The sequence below is a fragment of the Harpia harpyja genome, chromosome 10 (assembly GCF_026419915.1).
Source record: "Harpia harpyja isolate bHarHar1 chromosome 10, bHarHar1 primary haplotype, whole genome shotgun sequence".
Taxonomy (NCBI): Eukaryota; Metazoa; Chordata; class Aves; order Accipitriformes; family Accipitridae; genus Harpia; species Harpia harpyja.
This window is the reverse complement of record NC_068949.1, coordinates 18,652,417-18,665,622: the sequence shown is the minus strand read 5'-3', so window position 1 is coordinate 18,665,622 and position 13,206 is coordinate 18,652,417. Positions and strand designations below refer to the sequence as shown.

At 39.6% G+C, this 13,206-nt stretch overlaps 1 protein-coding gene and 1 long non-coding RNA gene across 2 annotated transcripts in view; both read right to left on the bottom strand.

The window, feature by feature from the left end:
- ZCCHC24 (zinc finger CCHC-type containing 24) overlaps positions 1 to 13,206 on the bottom strand; it is a 124,088-nt gene that overhangs the window by 49,394 nt on the left and 61,488 nt on the right. The gene's annotated exons all lie outside the window — the stretch shown is intronic.
- LOC128146833 (uncharacterized) lies at positions 965 to 12,192 on the bottom strand. The gene is made up of 2 exons (XR_008236856.1): positions 2,164 to 12,192; positions 965 to 1,227 (listed from the first exon to the last, which is right to left on the bottom strand). It is a non-coding gene; the product is annotated as an uncharacterized LOC128146833 (long non-coding RNA).

The window sequence follows — 13,206 nt, the reverse complement described above, 5'->3', positions numbered from 1 at the left end:
CAATTCCATTGCACTTTCAACCGCTGCCAACCTGGCACTCCAGCGTGCAAGTTTTGAATCAAGCCTGCTGTATTTTTTTCCAGGCAGATTCTTTCCTTACTGTAAAAACTGACTGCTCTATTTTAGAATAACATTTCATTTATGGTATGCAAAAGGTGGCTTGAAGGAGCTCTAGAACAAGCCTTTCGTGGCTTAAAAAGAAGAAATTATTTCTTATAAAATAAGTTTTTCCTCTTCATTTGTATACACATATTCATTATTGGAGAGATGAGCACAAATCCTGGGTATTTATTTGCCTTTTTCTTACATGTGCTACTGAAACAACAGAAATGTTTTAAATAATGAATATAAGAAGGGGCACCAAGTGCTTCGTAAGCAGCTAGTGCTTTGGAGAATCTCTGGATTTGGATGTTCGGTTTGACATCAAGAAGGGGTTTTGTTTTCACAAAGTACAGCTCCTTAATCTGTTTTTTCAGGTGTTCAACTCACTAAATTACTATTTTATTCTTTTCTATCTTTACTTCTATGATTTTTCAGAAAATTAGAAGGAATACAGTACAGAGCAAATTCAGTACCTAGTGCCAAAAGTGAAGGTAGTATTTTGTTTTGTGATTTTTTTTTTTCTGTAATTACTATAGCTTACAATGCAAATATTTAAGAGTTTGAACTCTTAATCTAATGCTCTGCATCAGCATTGGAGATAGAGCTCTGATCAAGACAAGAAATTTTAAATGGGATATATGGATATATGTATTTGTTAGAGAGACAGAAAGAGGGATACCTTCAACATTTGTCTGTGACTCTAGTGTGCTAATAATGTACTTGCTGCAAGCAGCTGATTCTCTTCAAGTACATCTGACCTAGCAGATGTCCTAAAGTTAGGGAGCTATGACCTCAAGCACTGGCTTATGGAGAGGTTGGCTCTCAAAGAGGAGCTCCCAAAGAGACAGTCAGAGAGAGAAAATAAGAAAGAAAAATGGTTTTATTTGTTGCATCCGGTTGACCGGTAACAAAACAAACAGAAAAACATACACAATTATATCCTGGATTTCAAGCACTTCAATTCCAAACTTTGTTTGACCTGGTTACACAGGGCTGGCTTTAGAAAATGAAATGCTGTCTTTCCTCCTAGGCTTGAAAACTGTTTCCTGCCTGGGATTTATGGCTAGTGGTGGACCTCAAAGGACTGCATGATGTTCAGTATCATAGGAAGTGAAGTAGATTTAGCTGCGAACACAAACCGAAAAGGGGATTATCAGCAGATTTCTGCAGTGCTTGTGTCTATCACGTGTAGCGGACTCTGAGGAGTTTTCTCCCCTCTTCTTTTGGCTTATTTATACTCAGTAAATTGCATGTCTGGGGATTGTATGCTGTGGTCAAAATGTCATCAGTTAACATGTGAGCAGTTTTAAGCCGGTTAAGTTGCTCTCAAATATTCTACATTAAGATACTATCTTGTTCCCATACAAAATATGGACATTGGCTATTTCTGCTGCAAATATTTAATGTTTTTTTTTTCTTTTGAGGTTCAGGCCTAAAATAGTGGTTTATGTTATATGCCTGTTGAGCTGTATGTTTTCTTGTCAATGCGTGAACAGATTATGGTATAGGCAAACCATGCTATTCATAATCCACGGGGAAATCAGATAGCAGAGCACTGAACAACCTGTGTGGTTTCAAATGGGGCTTCACCAACAGCAGCAGCAGTTGTGCTGTAGAAGCCAGTGGGAATAAGATACAGGTCCCATTGGGATGAACATAAATAGAGGGGCAGTAACATTTTCTCACTTGCAATTGGTATCTGGTTTGAGGAGATTTGAACATAAAAGTGCTAAGAGATTAGGAGTTTTAAAATTTCTCCTAGTGAGAGCCTCCTAACTGATGCAAAACTTATGACTACCAGTAATATTTTACATTTGTTGTTACTGTGCTTTCCTTGAAGTACTGTGCAAATATCACTTTGAATTTCCAATTCTCCTGTGCACACTGGAATAAGCCTGCATGGCAGTGCCTTACCTCCTAGGCACCGTGCTGTCAGCCCCTCCAAAAAGCCTGATGTTTTTGGAAGTCACTGAGCATCTTCCCCTAGGCCATCTTAAATATGTATAAAACAGGTCACTTCAGAGAGAAGCAATAATCACTGGGAAATCTTGGTCCCTGTACCTTTTTAAGATAGTGGCTGCTGCCAGGAGGGAGAGGACGCAGTTTCTTCATCATGTGGAGTTGCGTTGCAGCTGCTTCGGCGGTACCAGTGTGAGGAGGGGTTCAAGCCTTGTAGCCCTTCCAGGAAAGTCATGCCTGTGGTCTTGTTACATCTTTAGCACTTTGGTTGCCTCTTCTCTTTCTTTTGTATGTATTCTTTATCTTTTCTAGCAAGCCACTACTGTTTCTCAGGTTATATCACAAAACAAAAGCCAAAACTTCTACTCACAAAATATTTATGCGAAATAGTGAGCTGACGTAATTTTCTGCTTCTCATGCCTCTGCCTACCTATATTTTTTGGATATAAGGCACAAAATATGGCTGAATGAGAACCTGCATTAAGGGGAAAAAAACATTCCAGAGCTAGAACAGGACCTGAAGGGAAGAGGGTTTAATTCCACTATACCACTCAGAACACATCATTGCCTTTCTTATTCCTCACACTTCCCTGTGGATTATTAGCTACTTTTGGCTCAATAGGAATGTGATGAGGCAAAGTTAATAATTCTAGACTCTTATGGGTCAAACAGAATAAAAAGAGAGTGTAAGAACACAAGTAAGAGGAAAAATGGATTAAGTTCTGTTACTGAACAAGGAAAGCTCTCTTTGAACTTAAGGATTAAGGACTGCAGAACATGGCAAAATATTTGAGAATGTAAAGGCTGTGTCTTTGACACTTGATACCTAAAGCTGTAGGCATGAGAGCTGAGATCTAGGTGTTCGCATGTATCTTCTGTCACAAGCCTAATCACCCAAGCAAGCAAGTTCTTAAATACATATTTAACTTCAAAAGCACACGAAAAATTATACTGAGATCAGGTAAATTTTGCTGGATCATGGTCTTAAGACTCCAATAGTAAACTTAATTTGAAGGAACCTGAACTTAAACTGTTATTTTTCTTAAAGAGAAAAAAATATATTCTTATTTCAACCCAGTTTCATTCCTTTGTGTGAGTTGTGTATGTGGGGAAAAGTTCAGTGCTTGTTACTCTTCCTAACACTCAGACTCTTTTAGAGCAGACAAAAGAGAAAAGAACCATTGCTGAATGAGACTCTGTTTCCATTGCTTAAGATGGCTCTCATCTTGCTGTAGAAATACGTGTGAAAGCAAAAGAGACAGCTGCGCCAAAGAGTCCAGTAACCCAGAAATTTCCTGTCCCATTCTTTCTTATGGAGAATGCAGGGATTTGGGAGCTCTCAAGACAAACATGCATCTATATTCCCATATAAGACGACAGTACAGCTGCCAAGATTGCAAGATGCCACAGAGTCTGTAATTGTTTCTGAGACAAACTGTGCTAGAAGTAGATAATCCTGCATTTTATTTATACATAAAAATATATTTTTAAAAAAAATCCCTGTTAGGTTATCCATTAAAGTCAAATGGATACTAGGGTAAACAAACATGAAAATGGCTAATTCCTAGGCTCTACAACTGTTTCACTGAGACTGAGATTTTGTGACAGTTTTTGATGTAGTGCTTTATAATGCTTGCTCACACGTACCAGAAAAGACTGATCGGTGAGGGTGGGTGTTGTCTTTTTCTTCTTGTGATGTACATATAGAGTTACTTAAAACTGGAAGTAAACAGTTGTCCATCACTCAGGACAAAGATGTTTTACTGCTGAGTTCACTTCAGATGCAATTAAAATCAGAGCTGTGATACTGACTGGTATGGAGACCTATAATGATACTGACGTAACACAGACTTTCCTGGCAGCTGTGGAAGTTAGAGACTGTATACCTATGGCTTTGCTGTCATTTGGTTTGAGAACTGGCAGGCATCCCATTTTTGCCTGCACAGCACCCTGATGTCAACTGCAGGTTGTCCTCTGCTGCAGCCACTGCTTCTCCTTGGGAGTGTTGCTCTCTAGAAACAGTGTCTGTGCACAAACTGACCAATTTACTTTTCTACTTTATCTTAGCTCTTAAGCTGTCAAAAAATAACAGCAAGTACAGAAAGCCTGTTTCAAATTCCCCTTATACTGTGGAGCACTAGGACATTGCTTTCTGGATACTGACTAGAGATAAAACTTGATATGCAAGCTTGACCAGAAGAACTCTTTGAATGCGCTTGAATTGGATTAGCCAAGGAAATCCATTGCTCCTTTCTCTCTCTCCTCCCCCTGCAGCTTTTTCCATTGTATGGCAACGGTGGAAAGAAGGAAAGTGAAAGAACACAGTAAAAATAAAAGATCAAAGAAGTTGATATGATCAGACTAAGTGACTGCTTTTTCCCATTGTATTTAAAATCCATGCATTAAAAAATTTTGAACGTGTAGGTCTGCAAACGTACTTGCTGGCTGCATTGATGTAAACGGAGCTACTCTGTTGTGACCTGCTGCTGGTACTTCTGCATGAGAATACTCCATCACTAGCAGGGAACCAGTTCAGCAACCAGTTCGGATCAGAGAAAACAGTATTTTAAATGTCACCTTATTAATACCTTGTGCTTGTCTTCATAGTGGGTTTTTTTTTTTTCTTTTCTTTTCTTGGCAATAGATCTGCAGTGTTCTGATTTCTGAAAACATACATATTTTTATTAAAGAGTACTTAGATTCTACAATGGAACTGCACCCTCTCTTTCAGAAGTTAAAACCAGTCAGCTAGAGTTTTTGTGGGAAAAAAATAATAATCTTAGGTTCCAGTCTTGCAATTGGATTCATGCAGGATGACCTGTGGTACAGTTGGAAATTCCCCTGAAGTTTAAGGAAAATCTTCATAGACACAAGGATCTGACTGTAAATTATGACCTTGACAACATATGTTTTGTCACTTACTGTAAGACCAGAGCTGTAGCCACATGTCTTGATATTTGAAAGGGAATGTATTAAAAATTATGTCATTTTCCTTTAATGGAATATCTAGTAATTGTTTATTTGGAATTAAACATCAGTCTTTCCTCATGTAAGTACTGAGGGAAACACATGTGGTCAGAAAGACCTGATCTTCCAGTATGAGGCAAAGAGGATAAAGAAATTTGCTTTATATTGGCTTGGGATCATTTGTATTAGCTGAAGTACAATAAAAAAAACCTCCCTTCTACCACGTCGCCAAGAACCAGGCATGAATCCGATAGGGACATCTGTGACTGGAAAATGTGCTATGTTCTGGCCAAGCTGTCTCTGCAGAGTGAAATACGGGGTAAGTGAAAATACTGCTCTAGAAACACGAGTAGTAGTAAAGCTATACAGACGTGAGAGAGAGGCTTCTCTTCTGCTCAGTGATACCTCCTGCCAGTGTAGGCCAGTGGAAGAGAGGAGAAGAAACACTCAGGGATGAAAGGAAAATAAGGAGAGAGAAGAAAATCAAGTGGCAAGTGAGGGACTGCAGAAAACACTAAGAGAACAAGACCAAAAATAATGTTTCTTCAGCATTCAGGTTTTTTTCTTACATTTCTCACTTACAACACATTGCTAACTTGCCCTGATATGTCAGCCAGCCAGTTAGCACCCTGTCCTGGCGTAAGCTAGCTGACAAAAAGGAGGAGAATGATGCATTTTAAGAATGGCTGAACTGAGTATGGTATCTGTATGCAAAACTATAAGGCCACCTCTAAAGAGCTCATTTAGTCTACAAGTTAAACAAATGTAACTAATATTTTTTCAGATTTATGACTGAGTTGTCCAGCACAGATTTCCCTCTAATTTGGCAATATATTTCTGGCCAATTCCTCCTGAGAGGGCTAAAATCTGCATTGGTTATTCTGCTTGTTGTAGATTAGGTCTGTAGAGACCCTGCTATCTCTTGATTTGGGCTGTGATGAGGCCAAAAGGATGATCTGGGAAAATAAAGGCTGGTCAGCCTCCCTTTGGTCCCTGGCAAAACCATGTGGCACATCCTCTTGGAAGCCACTTCTGGGTACATGAACGAGGTCACTGGGAACAGTCAGCATAGATTTACTGAGGGTAAATCATACCTGATTGTCTTCTATGAGAAAATTATGGGATTTGTGGATGAAGGGAGAGCAGTGGGTGTCAATAACTTGACTTGAAGCAATCTGTATACAGGTAGCAATAAAGTGTAGAGATTCAGAAGCTCTTATGAAGGCCAAATAAACACTGGGACTGTTTAGACATAGTAAGTGAACGAGTACATGACAGAAGTGCAGAGTGTGTAAAAAGGAAGTTCTCCTAGCTCTTTTGCAGAGGAAGATGTTAAACTGAATTAGAAAATAACACACTGAAAAGGTTTAAAGGAAATACGCATTATACAATGCATAGTTCCAATCTTTGGCACTCACTGAGACTGAGAAAACTGAATTGGATTCAAAACCAGAATCAGGGATTTACAAAGAGCGAGAACAATGAGTTAGTCATGGTAGAAACTCTTCTGCAATTAATAAAAGCCATTATTCTGCAGGACATGTGGCAACTACAACTCATAAAGTGTGTCTTTGTCGCATTGTTTTAAGATTTTGCATCCACTAGAGGATTTATTAAAACTTCTTGAAGTTATCTGTTCAGTCCTGTTCTTTACTAACAGTGATCTCTTTTTTGAGGCTGTTCCTGTCTAGTAGTCTGAGAAAAGGTGCTGGGTATCTCCAGACTTTTGGCAGCATTGACAGAACTTACACAGCAGTAGCAAATCTGGTGGTGGAAGATGATGACTATGGAAAGGGTTGGAAGCATGAATCAAGGAACACAGAGTGCAGGATGCGATGAGAGTATAGCTGCAAGCAAAGATGGAGTTGTGGAGAACTTAGTGAAAACCAAGATGCTAGTAGGAAGAGGACACTGACAAAGATGCCTAGTGTTGGGGGAGCAACAGAAGAGGATGTAATCAGAATAATAGAGAGAGATCTGAACTTAAATAAAGTGGCATTGAGCTGCAGGCATGCTGCTATTTTAGTCCATCTCCTGGAACTGCAGTGTTATTTACTGGAAATGTAGCCTGAAAATGCATTCTTTGTGTAATGCTCTAAGTAGGAAGCCACCCCAAGGGATGTGAATTACCAAATAATGTGACGTGCTGGTGTAGAACATAAACCCAAACAAACCAGGACTCTCAAAGGCCTATAGCTAAATATTTATTTCAAAGTCAATTTAAAAACATAATTTTCATCCAGCAAGAGCACACAGTAATCCTGCAGGTCTAACTTGGCTCTGCTCTTTGCTCACGCTGCATTCCCAGCCAGGACAGATTTTAATGTTCAAAGACTTGGGGTCTGCAGTGGGGTCAGTCCTGTCTGCGTCAGGTAACAGAAAGGGCACTTTTCACAGTACTTAACAGTACACCACCTATTCAACACACATTATGGAAACTAATAGTAACTATAACCCAAGCCTATTAGAAAAATTACATGGAACAGACAGAATTTATGATTTATACTGGATTTACACAGATGCTTAATAATTAAAAAACCGTTTAATTCTTCAACCAGCCTCAAATTAAGATTCCCTGGAATTCATCCAGTAGTAACGTGGCAAACTTACCTTTCATGAATCTGAAAAAGACTCTTACCACAAATCAATCTGTTGCTGACAAACAAATTTTTAAACATTTGGATTTCTTTAGGGAAGTTTTTTAGGGATGCAAATGCAATTATTTTTTGAGCATGTGGTCCTCCTGAATGAATAAATGTCTCATCGTTCATCTTCATCTGTGGGCACCTATAAAGCTGTGGTGTCTCCATTATTTTTTTTTTTTATACCTCACAGAAACTCTGTGTGTTAGATAAGATGTTATGACAGCCTAACAGCTGAATTAAAGTCCTTGGGTACCAAAGTAAGGAACAGTAGCACACACTTCTATTTGTGTAATTTGGTATTTACACATGCAGCATTTTTGCTATAAAAGGCTGATCTTTTTTGGCATAGCAGTTCAAGGATGAGCAGATTTCATGAATTTAACTGTGGAAGTCTGTTATCAATTTTCTACATCAAAAAAAAAAGGAAGTAACAGGATCACAGTGAGTTCCCCAGGACTGGCTATGAGTTTTTGGTCACATGTTTAATGTGTTTAACTGGTTGCCAAGGAAAGTCAGCTGTAGGTGGCACAGTTGGTGGGTTTCAATAATTTTGATTCTAAATGAAGGCTTTAAAAAGGTATGGCTGATAGGATAGTGCACTTACACAGACCCAAAGGCTGCTTTACAGAGGTGAATGTCATGATGCCCATTTCACAGACAGAGAAACTGAGGCATGGATGGATGGAAAAAGATGTGCAGGGCAGGAGCAGGGCTGGGAGAAGAACCCAGGTGTCCTGGCTCTGGGCTCAGTTCCTGATTTTGGGCATTGTATACTTCCTTTTAGCAGATGGATATGCAAATGCCAGTCCTGACAAATTGCTGCTTATGCATATGTTGTCATTATTAATGCAACCCCGAGGCAGGACAGTTTAGTGCAAAAAATGATGTTTCTCTAAGTTATCTAGATTTGCAGCCTGATTTATTCGCTATGAAGCAATCACTTTTGTCTTCCTGTTAGGACTGCTGCCACGTGACCCCTGACACTGCTGAGTCATCCCCTCACGCTCATACACACTGATAATATTTATTAAATGAAACACTTATGTCAACAATCAATGCTTGGCAGTGGAGAAAACATGACTGGAGATATCTTCAGTATCAAAAGGGTTGTTACACAGCAGGATACATGCACTGCTTGAAAGTAGAAGTTTACGGCTGTTGAGCCGGGTCTTTACTGATAGGCATCTAGAGAAAAGACCTAGATTATAGATAAGGGGCCAATTGGTGTGTTAACATCCCAATCTACCCTACTTCTTTAAAGCTCTGCAGATTGTTGTAATACTTTCTGGAACTACAAGGTTCAGATATAAAATCGGCAGCAACTGCAAAAACACACGTACCGTTTTGCTTACTAATACGTATTAGGGCAGTACAAGAAAATGGAGATATATTGCTTGAACAGAAAGAATAAGACACAGATGTGGCGTGCCTATAAACGAAAAGAATTGCAAGCTGAAAGCAAGACAACAGTTCTGGGAAACAGTGGGACGCAACTGTCCAGTTCCCTAAGGTTCCTTCGGAAATTTTAGTGAAGTATGGGAAGTTTATTGCATGTAGCATCATTCTGAGACCCAGCATCTCCTGGAGGCTTTGTGGGGAATAAGGAGTGCTAGGCTGTCTAAAAACTAAGAGCTACAGGATTTGGATCAGGATCTGGTTTTTGGTCTTGTTCTCTAGGGAAAAAAGAAAGGGCCACAAACGACCTCATTATCAACCTTAAAAATGGCTGTAGGTGAATTTTCCTCTGGAAGCTCTGCCCTGTGCCGTTAACCAATATGACTTCCTGCTCAAAACCCCTTCTTTCCAAGAAGCCACAAAGGAGAGACCAACTGGAGAGAGAAAAGGCTATTTTAGCTACTTTAGGGCTTGGGTTTCCACTAGGGAAGTGGACTTTCCCAGAGAAATGCTTTGTTTGAAGGGAAAAACAAACAAAAAAACCCAACAAAAAAAACGCCAACTCATTCAGAATCTCAACCCTTGGACATTAAGCTCTTCTGTTTCCATCCTGTCATGCTAAGCTTCAGTTTCTGTTTTGCAGTCCTTGAGTCACCAAGTGACCAGACTGCAACCTCTTCCACACATACTCGCATACCCTTCTGCTCTGTTTGCCTCCCTCTTTGTTCCACTGGGATAAAGAATTATTTTGCTGAGAGGGAAGAATGTCAATGATTATGTGCAAGATGAATTCAGAACCTGCTTACTGGAGGTGCACACCTTAAAGATAAACATCCTGTAATTGTAAATCCCAGAACTGCCTTTTTTTCTTGAGCCTGTGCTTGGAATCTGTGGAAGAAATCTCTGGGTGCTCCAATCCAGACTCACTACTCAGGGCTTTGCTTAGTAAGCATTACAAATATTTAATAGCATCCCAACATTATAAGTGAGCACACATGAGGAAAAACCCAAACCAAAACATTCAGAGATGTCTTGTATAAATAATTAGGAGTGGGCTCAGGATAAAAAAATTGAATCCAGAAATATTGAATGCCCAGGAGCTTATGAGCATCCAGGTCCATGATTTGGATTCTGTCCTTTTTATAACTGCAAATCCAGAGTTGGGCTGGGCTCAGACACTGAACAGTTTGCTCAGGAAGGTTCAGAGATTCTCTGATCTGGAGCTGAGGATCCAAATTATTTCCAAGAATAACTTACACTTACATTTTTTTTTCCCCTTGTCCTCCAAGAGCCTAACTATATTGCTCTTGGCTTATGGAACGTGCATGGACATCAAAGGGGATCTTCTATAGTAAGACAATGTATCAGACCCTACAGAAAAACAGAGAAGAAAGAAGTCCTTTGTATGTTTTGAAATGATGATCTAAATTTTAGAGCGAATTCGCTGGATGTCACAGGCTGGTGTTGCTTGCTGTTCCACGCTGCAATGACAAGTGAATGAATATTGGGTTATGTTATCCCTATCCTTATTTACCATATTTCATGGGTTTCAAACACTATTTCCTGAAGCTAGAAATCTAGCATAAAAGATGGGACAAAATCCAGAAACAACAGTGAAGTTATCAGCCATAGCTTTCTCTCAACATACCTACACTACTTTGTTCTTTATTCTAATTTTTAGCTCAGCCAGGCTGAGGTGATAGTAGTGAAGTGTAGTGAGACCACAGAATTATTTTTCTTAGCTGCTAAGATATGGTGGGTATGTGTTAGGCAGAATACATATTCTTCCAGGCATGTCTCAAAGGGCCTGCTCATAGAAGTGTTTACGTGGAAACCACAGCTCCCTGAGGAGAACAAAATTAGGGAAGAAAATTTCTGCCCACTTGCTAGAATTTGCTATAACCTCTGGCACCAGACTGTGTGCCAGAAAGAGCTGATTTTTTCTTTTTTTCTTTTTTTTTTTTTTTTAAATGATCCATTAGAAGCTGGGGAAAGCCATGCATTGAAAGTACATAAGTCCTGTGCTAACCAGGTTTTCAGCTCAACTGCAGGAGGAGAGGGTTCTTCTGTTGCAATATATCTAACATATCTGTACTCATTTGGAGTATATCTAACTGGAAGAAGATACATAATGGAGGCATAAAAAAAAAAATACTCCTGTGAAGATGTATTTTAGTCAAAGACGCCAGCCACCCCGCTGACCGAAGTCAGAGCTATGCAGCTGCTAAGGATGGTTTGCTTGGGTATCTTTGCACAAGGGAGACCTGAAAAGTTATCTATCCCAGTTACTGGGTTTTTTCATATTGTGGAAAGAAAGGAACAAAGAGAGGAAATACCTTTTCCCTTTTTCTTTTCTCTCTAAATGATATGTGTGGGATGAAACATTTTCCTCTGGAACTGGTAGGAAAGCACAGGCAGGAGCAGATGTTCGTGGGAAGTTCCTGGATTTTAAGGAAGTGGAAAGGCCTGGGGCATCTAATGCCTCCTCATCCCTACTAGTGAAATGGCCAATAGAAGAGGACATAAGTGACTGAGAAAAGCCGCATAATGGTAGAACAACACTGGCATGATGGCAGTGATAGTAACTTCAAATAGTTAGTGAGCAGCAACTGGCTTGATTGCAGTTACAGGAGGGTTACGCACATTATAACAGCTGGCATTTTGGAACATGGCCTACAAAATACACTAAAATGGTGAGTCACCTCAAATTTCACTCAGACATTCTACATGTCTATGTGCACCCATGGCAGGTTGTTTGCTGTCTCCCATTTCCCCCTCTGCTACAAAACCAGAGCCCAGTTCAATTTACCTTAGTAATAAATTTATAAACTTTCATATCCACAGTGATGGAAAAAGGGTAAAAGTCTACTACAAAAACAGAACTAAACTGAGATTTCTCTCCCAAGGGCCAAACGAACACGCTGCGAACAGTACAGCTCACCACCACTTAGCCTGCTAATCTTCCAGGGCTCTGAAACCCGAGACTTGGTAAGCTACAGCAAGATTTAGAGCCTGTGCGTTGAATACGGCTTAGCTCCAGTAGAACAACCTGCTCTCCTGAAGCTGATTCTTTCTCTCCTGGTTTTAATACATTTTCAGTTCTAATCACAATTAGAGGCCTCTTTTTCTTCCTGTCAGGTTCTTGCCCTTGACACAGATTAGTTTTATTTCTTAAAGCCTGGGAATACACAGGCATATCTATATCTCTCGACAGATGGGAAAGAAAAGGCCCAAGTAATAAAGCCCAAATCCAGCTTGAAAGCTCAATTTCAACAAAAGCAGTGGTTTAGCCTTTTATAATGAGACCCTTAAGTTAGAAAATGTAAATCAAGATGAAAGCCGTTGTTCCTATTTTATAAGAACTCATATAAATAATTTGAGTGGAGGTTCCATGCTTGCAGATAGTTGTAAAAAATTTCAAGACAGTATCCTTCCTTCAGGTCATGGCACAAAAGATAAATGAGTCTTATCAAAATATTAGTAGGAGAGCAGTCTTTAGAGGGAGAGGGATAAACTTGCTCTCAGAGCTGCGTCCTGAATCTTTATCTGGCTGCTAGAATCATTATAATGAAAAAGAGAACCCCAAAAAGTCCTCATTATATGAAAGAAACATTGCAGAGTCCAGTTTCCTGCAGCTGGCTTTAAACCAGAATCTCTTGTGTGGGTGAGACTTTAAGAATTCCTTTAAACATGACTTGGATCGGGAGGCATCTGCAGAGCATTACTGCTCAGATCCCTGGACTACCACTTCTGCGTATGGATAGATTTGATGAATATATTGGCTTTTTTGAGGGTTTTCTTTTCCCCTGATTTAATGTTGTACCATCCTCTCTTCACCAAGGGAGTGGTTTCCTCATTTGTGATGTGGTAGCTTTTGCCAGTTTTGGAAATTCCAGCTTGAAAAAAAAACCGCATCAGTGTCTACAACATGTTGTTATAATTATGTCTGAACCAGAAGTCATTTGCATTATCTAGTCACAGGGAAGTTCCTACTCTGATTTGCAACTGAACTTTGCAACTTAACTGGCCTGCTTTTTTGCATTGCTTTTCTATGCTAAGGGCTTCTAGGGGAAAATAAAAGCTACCTGGCATGGAATAAATGTTGATGGACTAACTGCATGTAAATGGGTATTAGCAA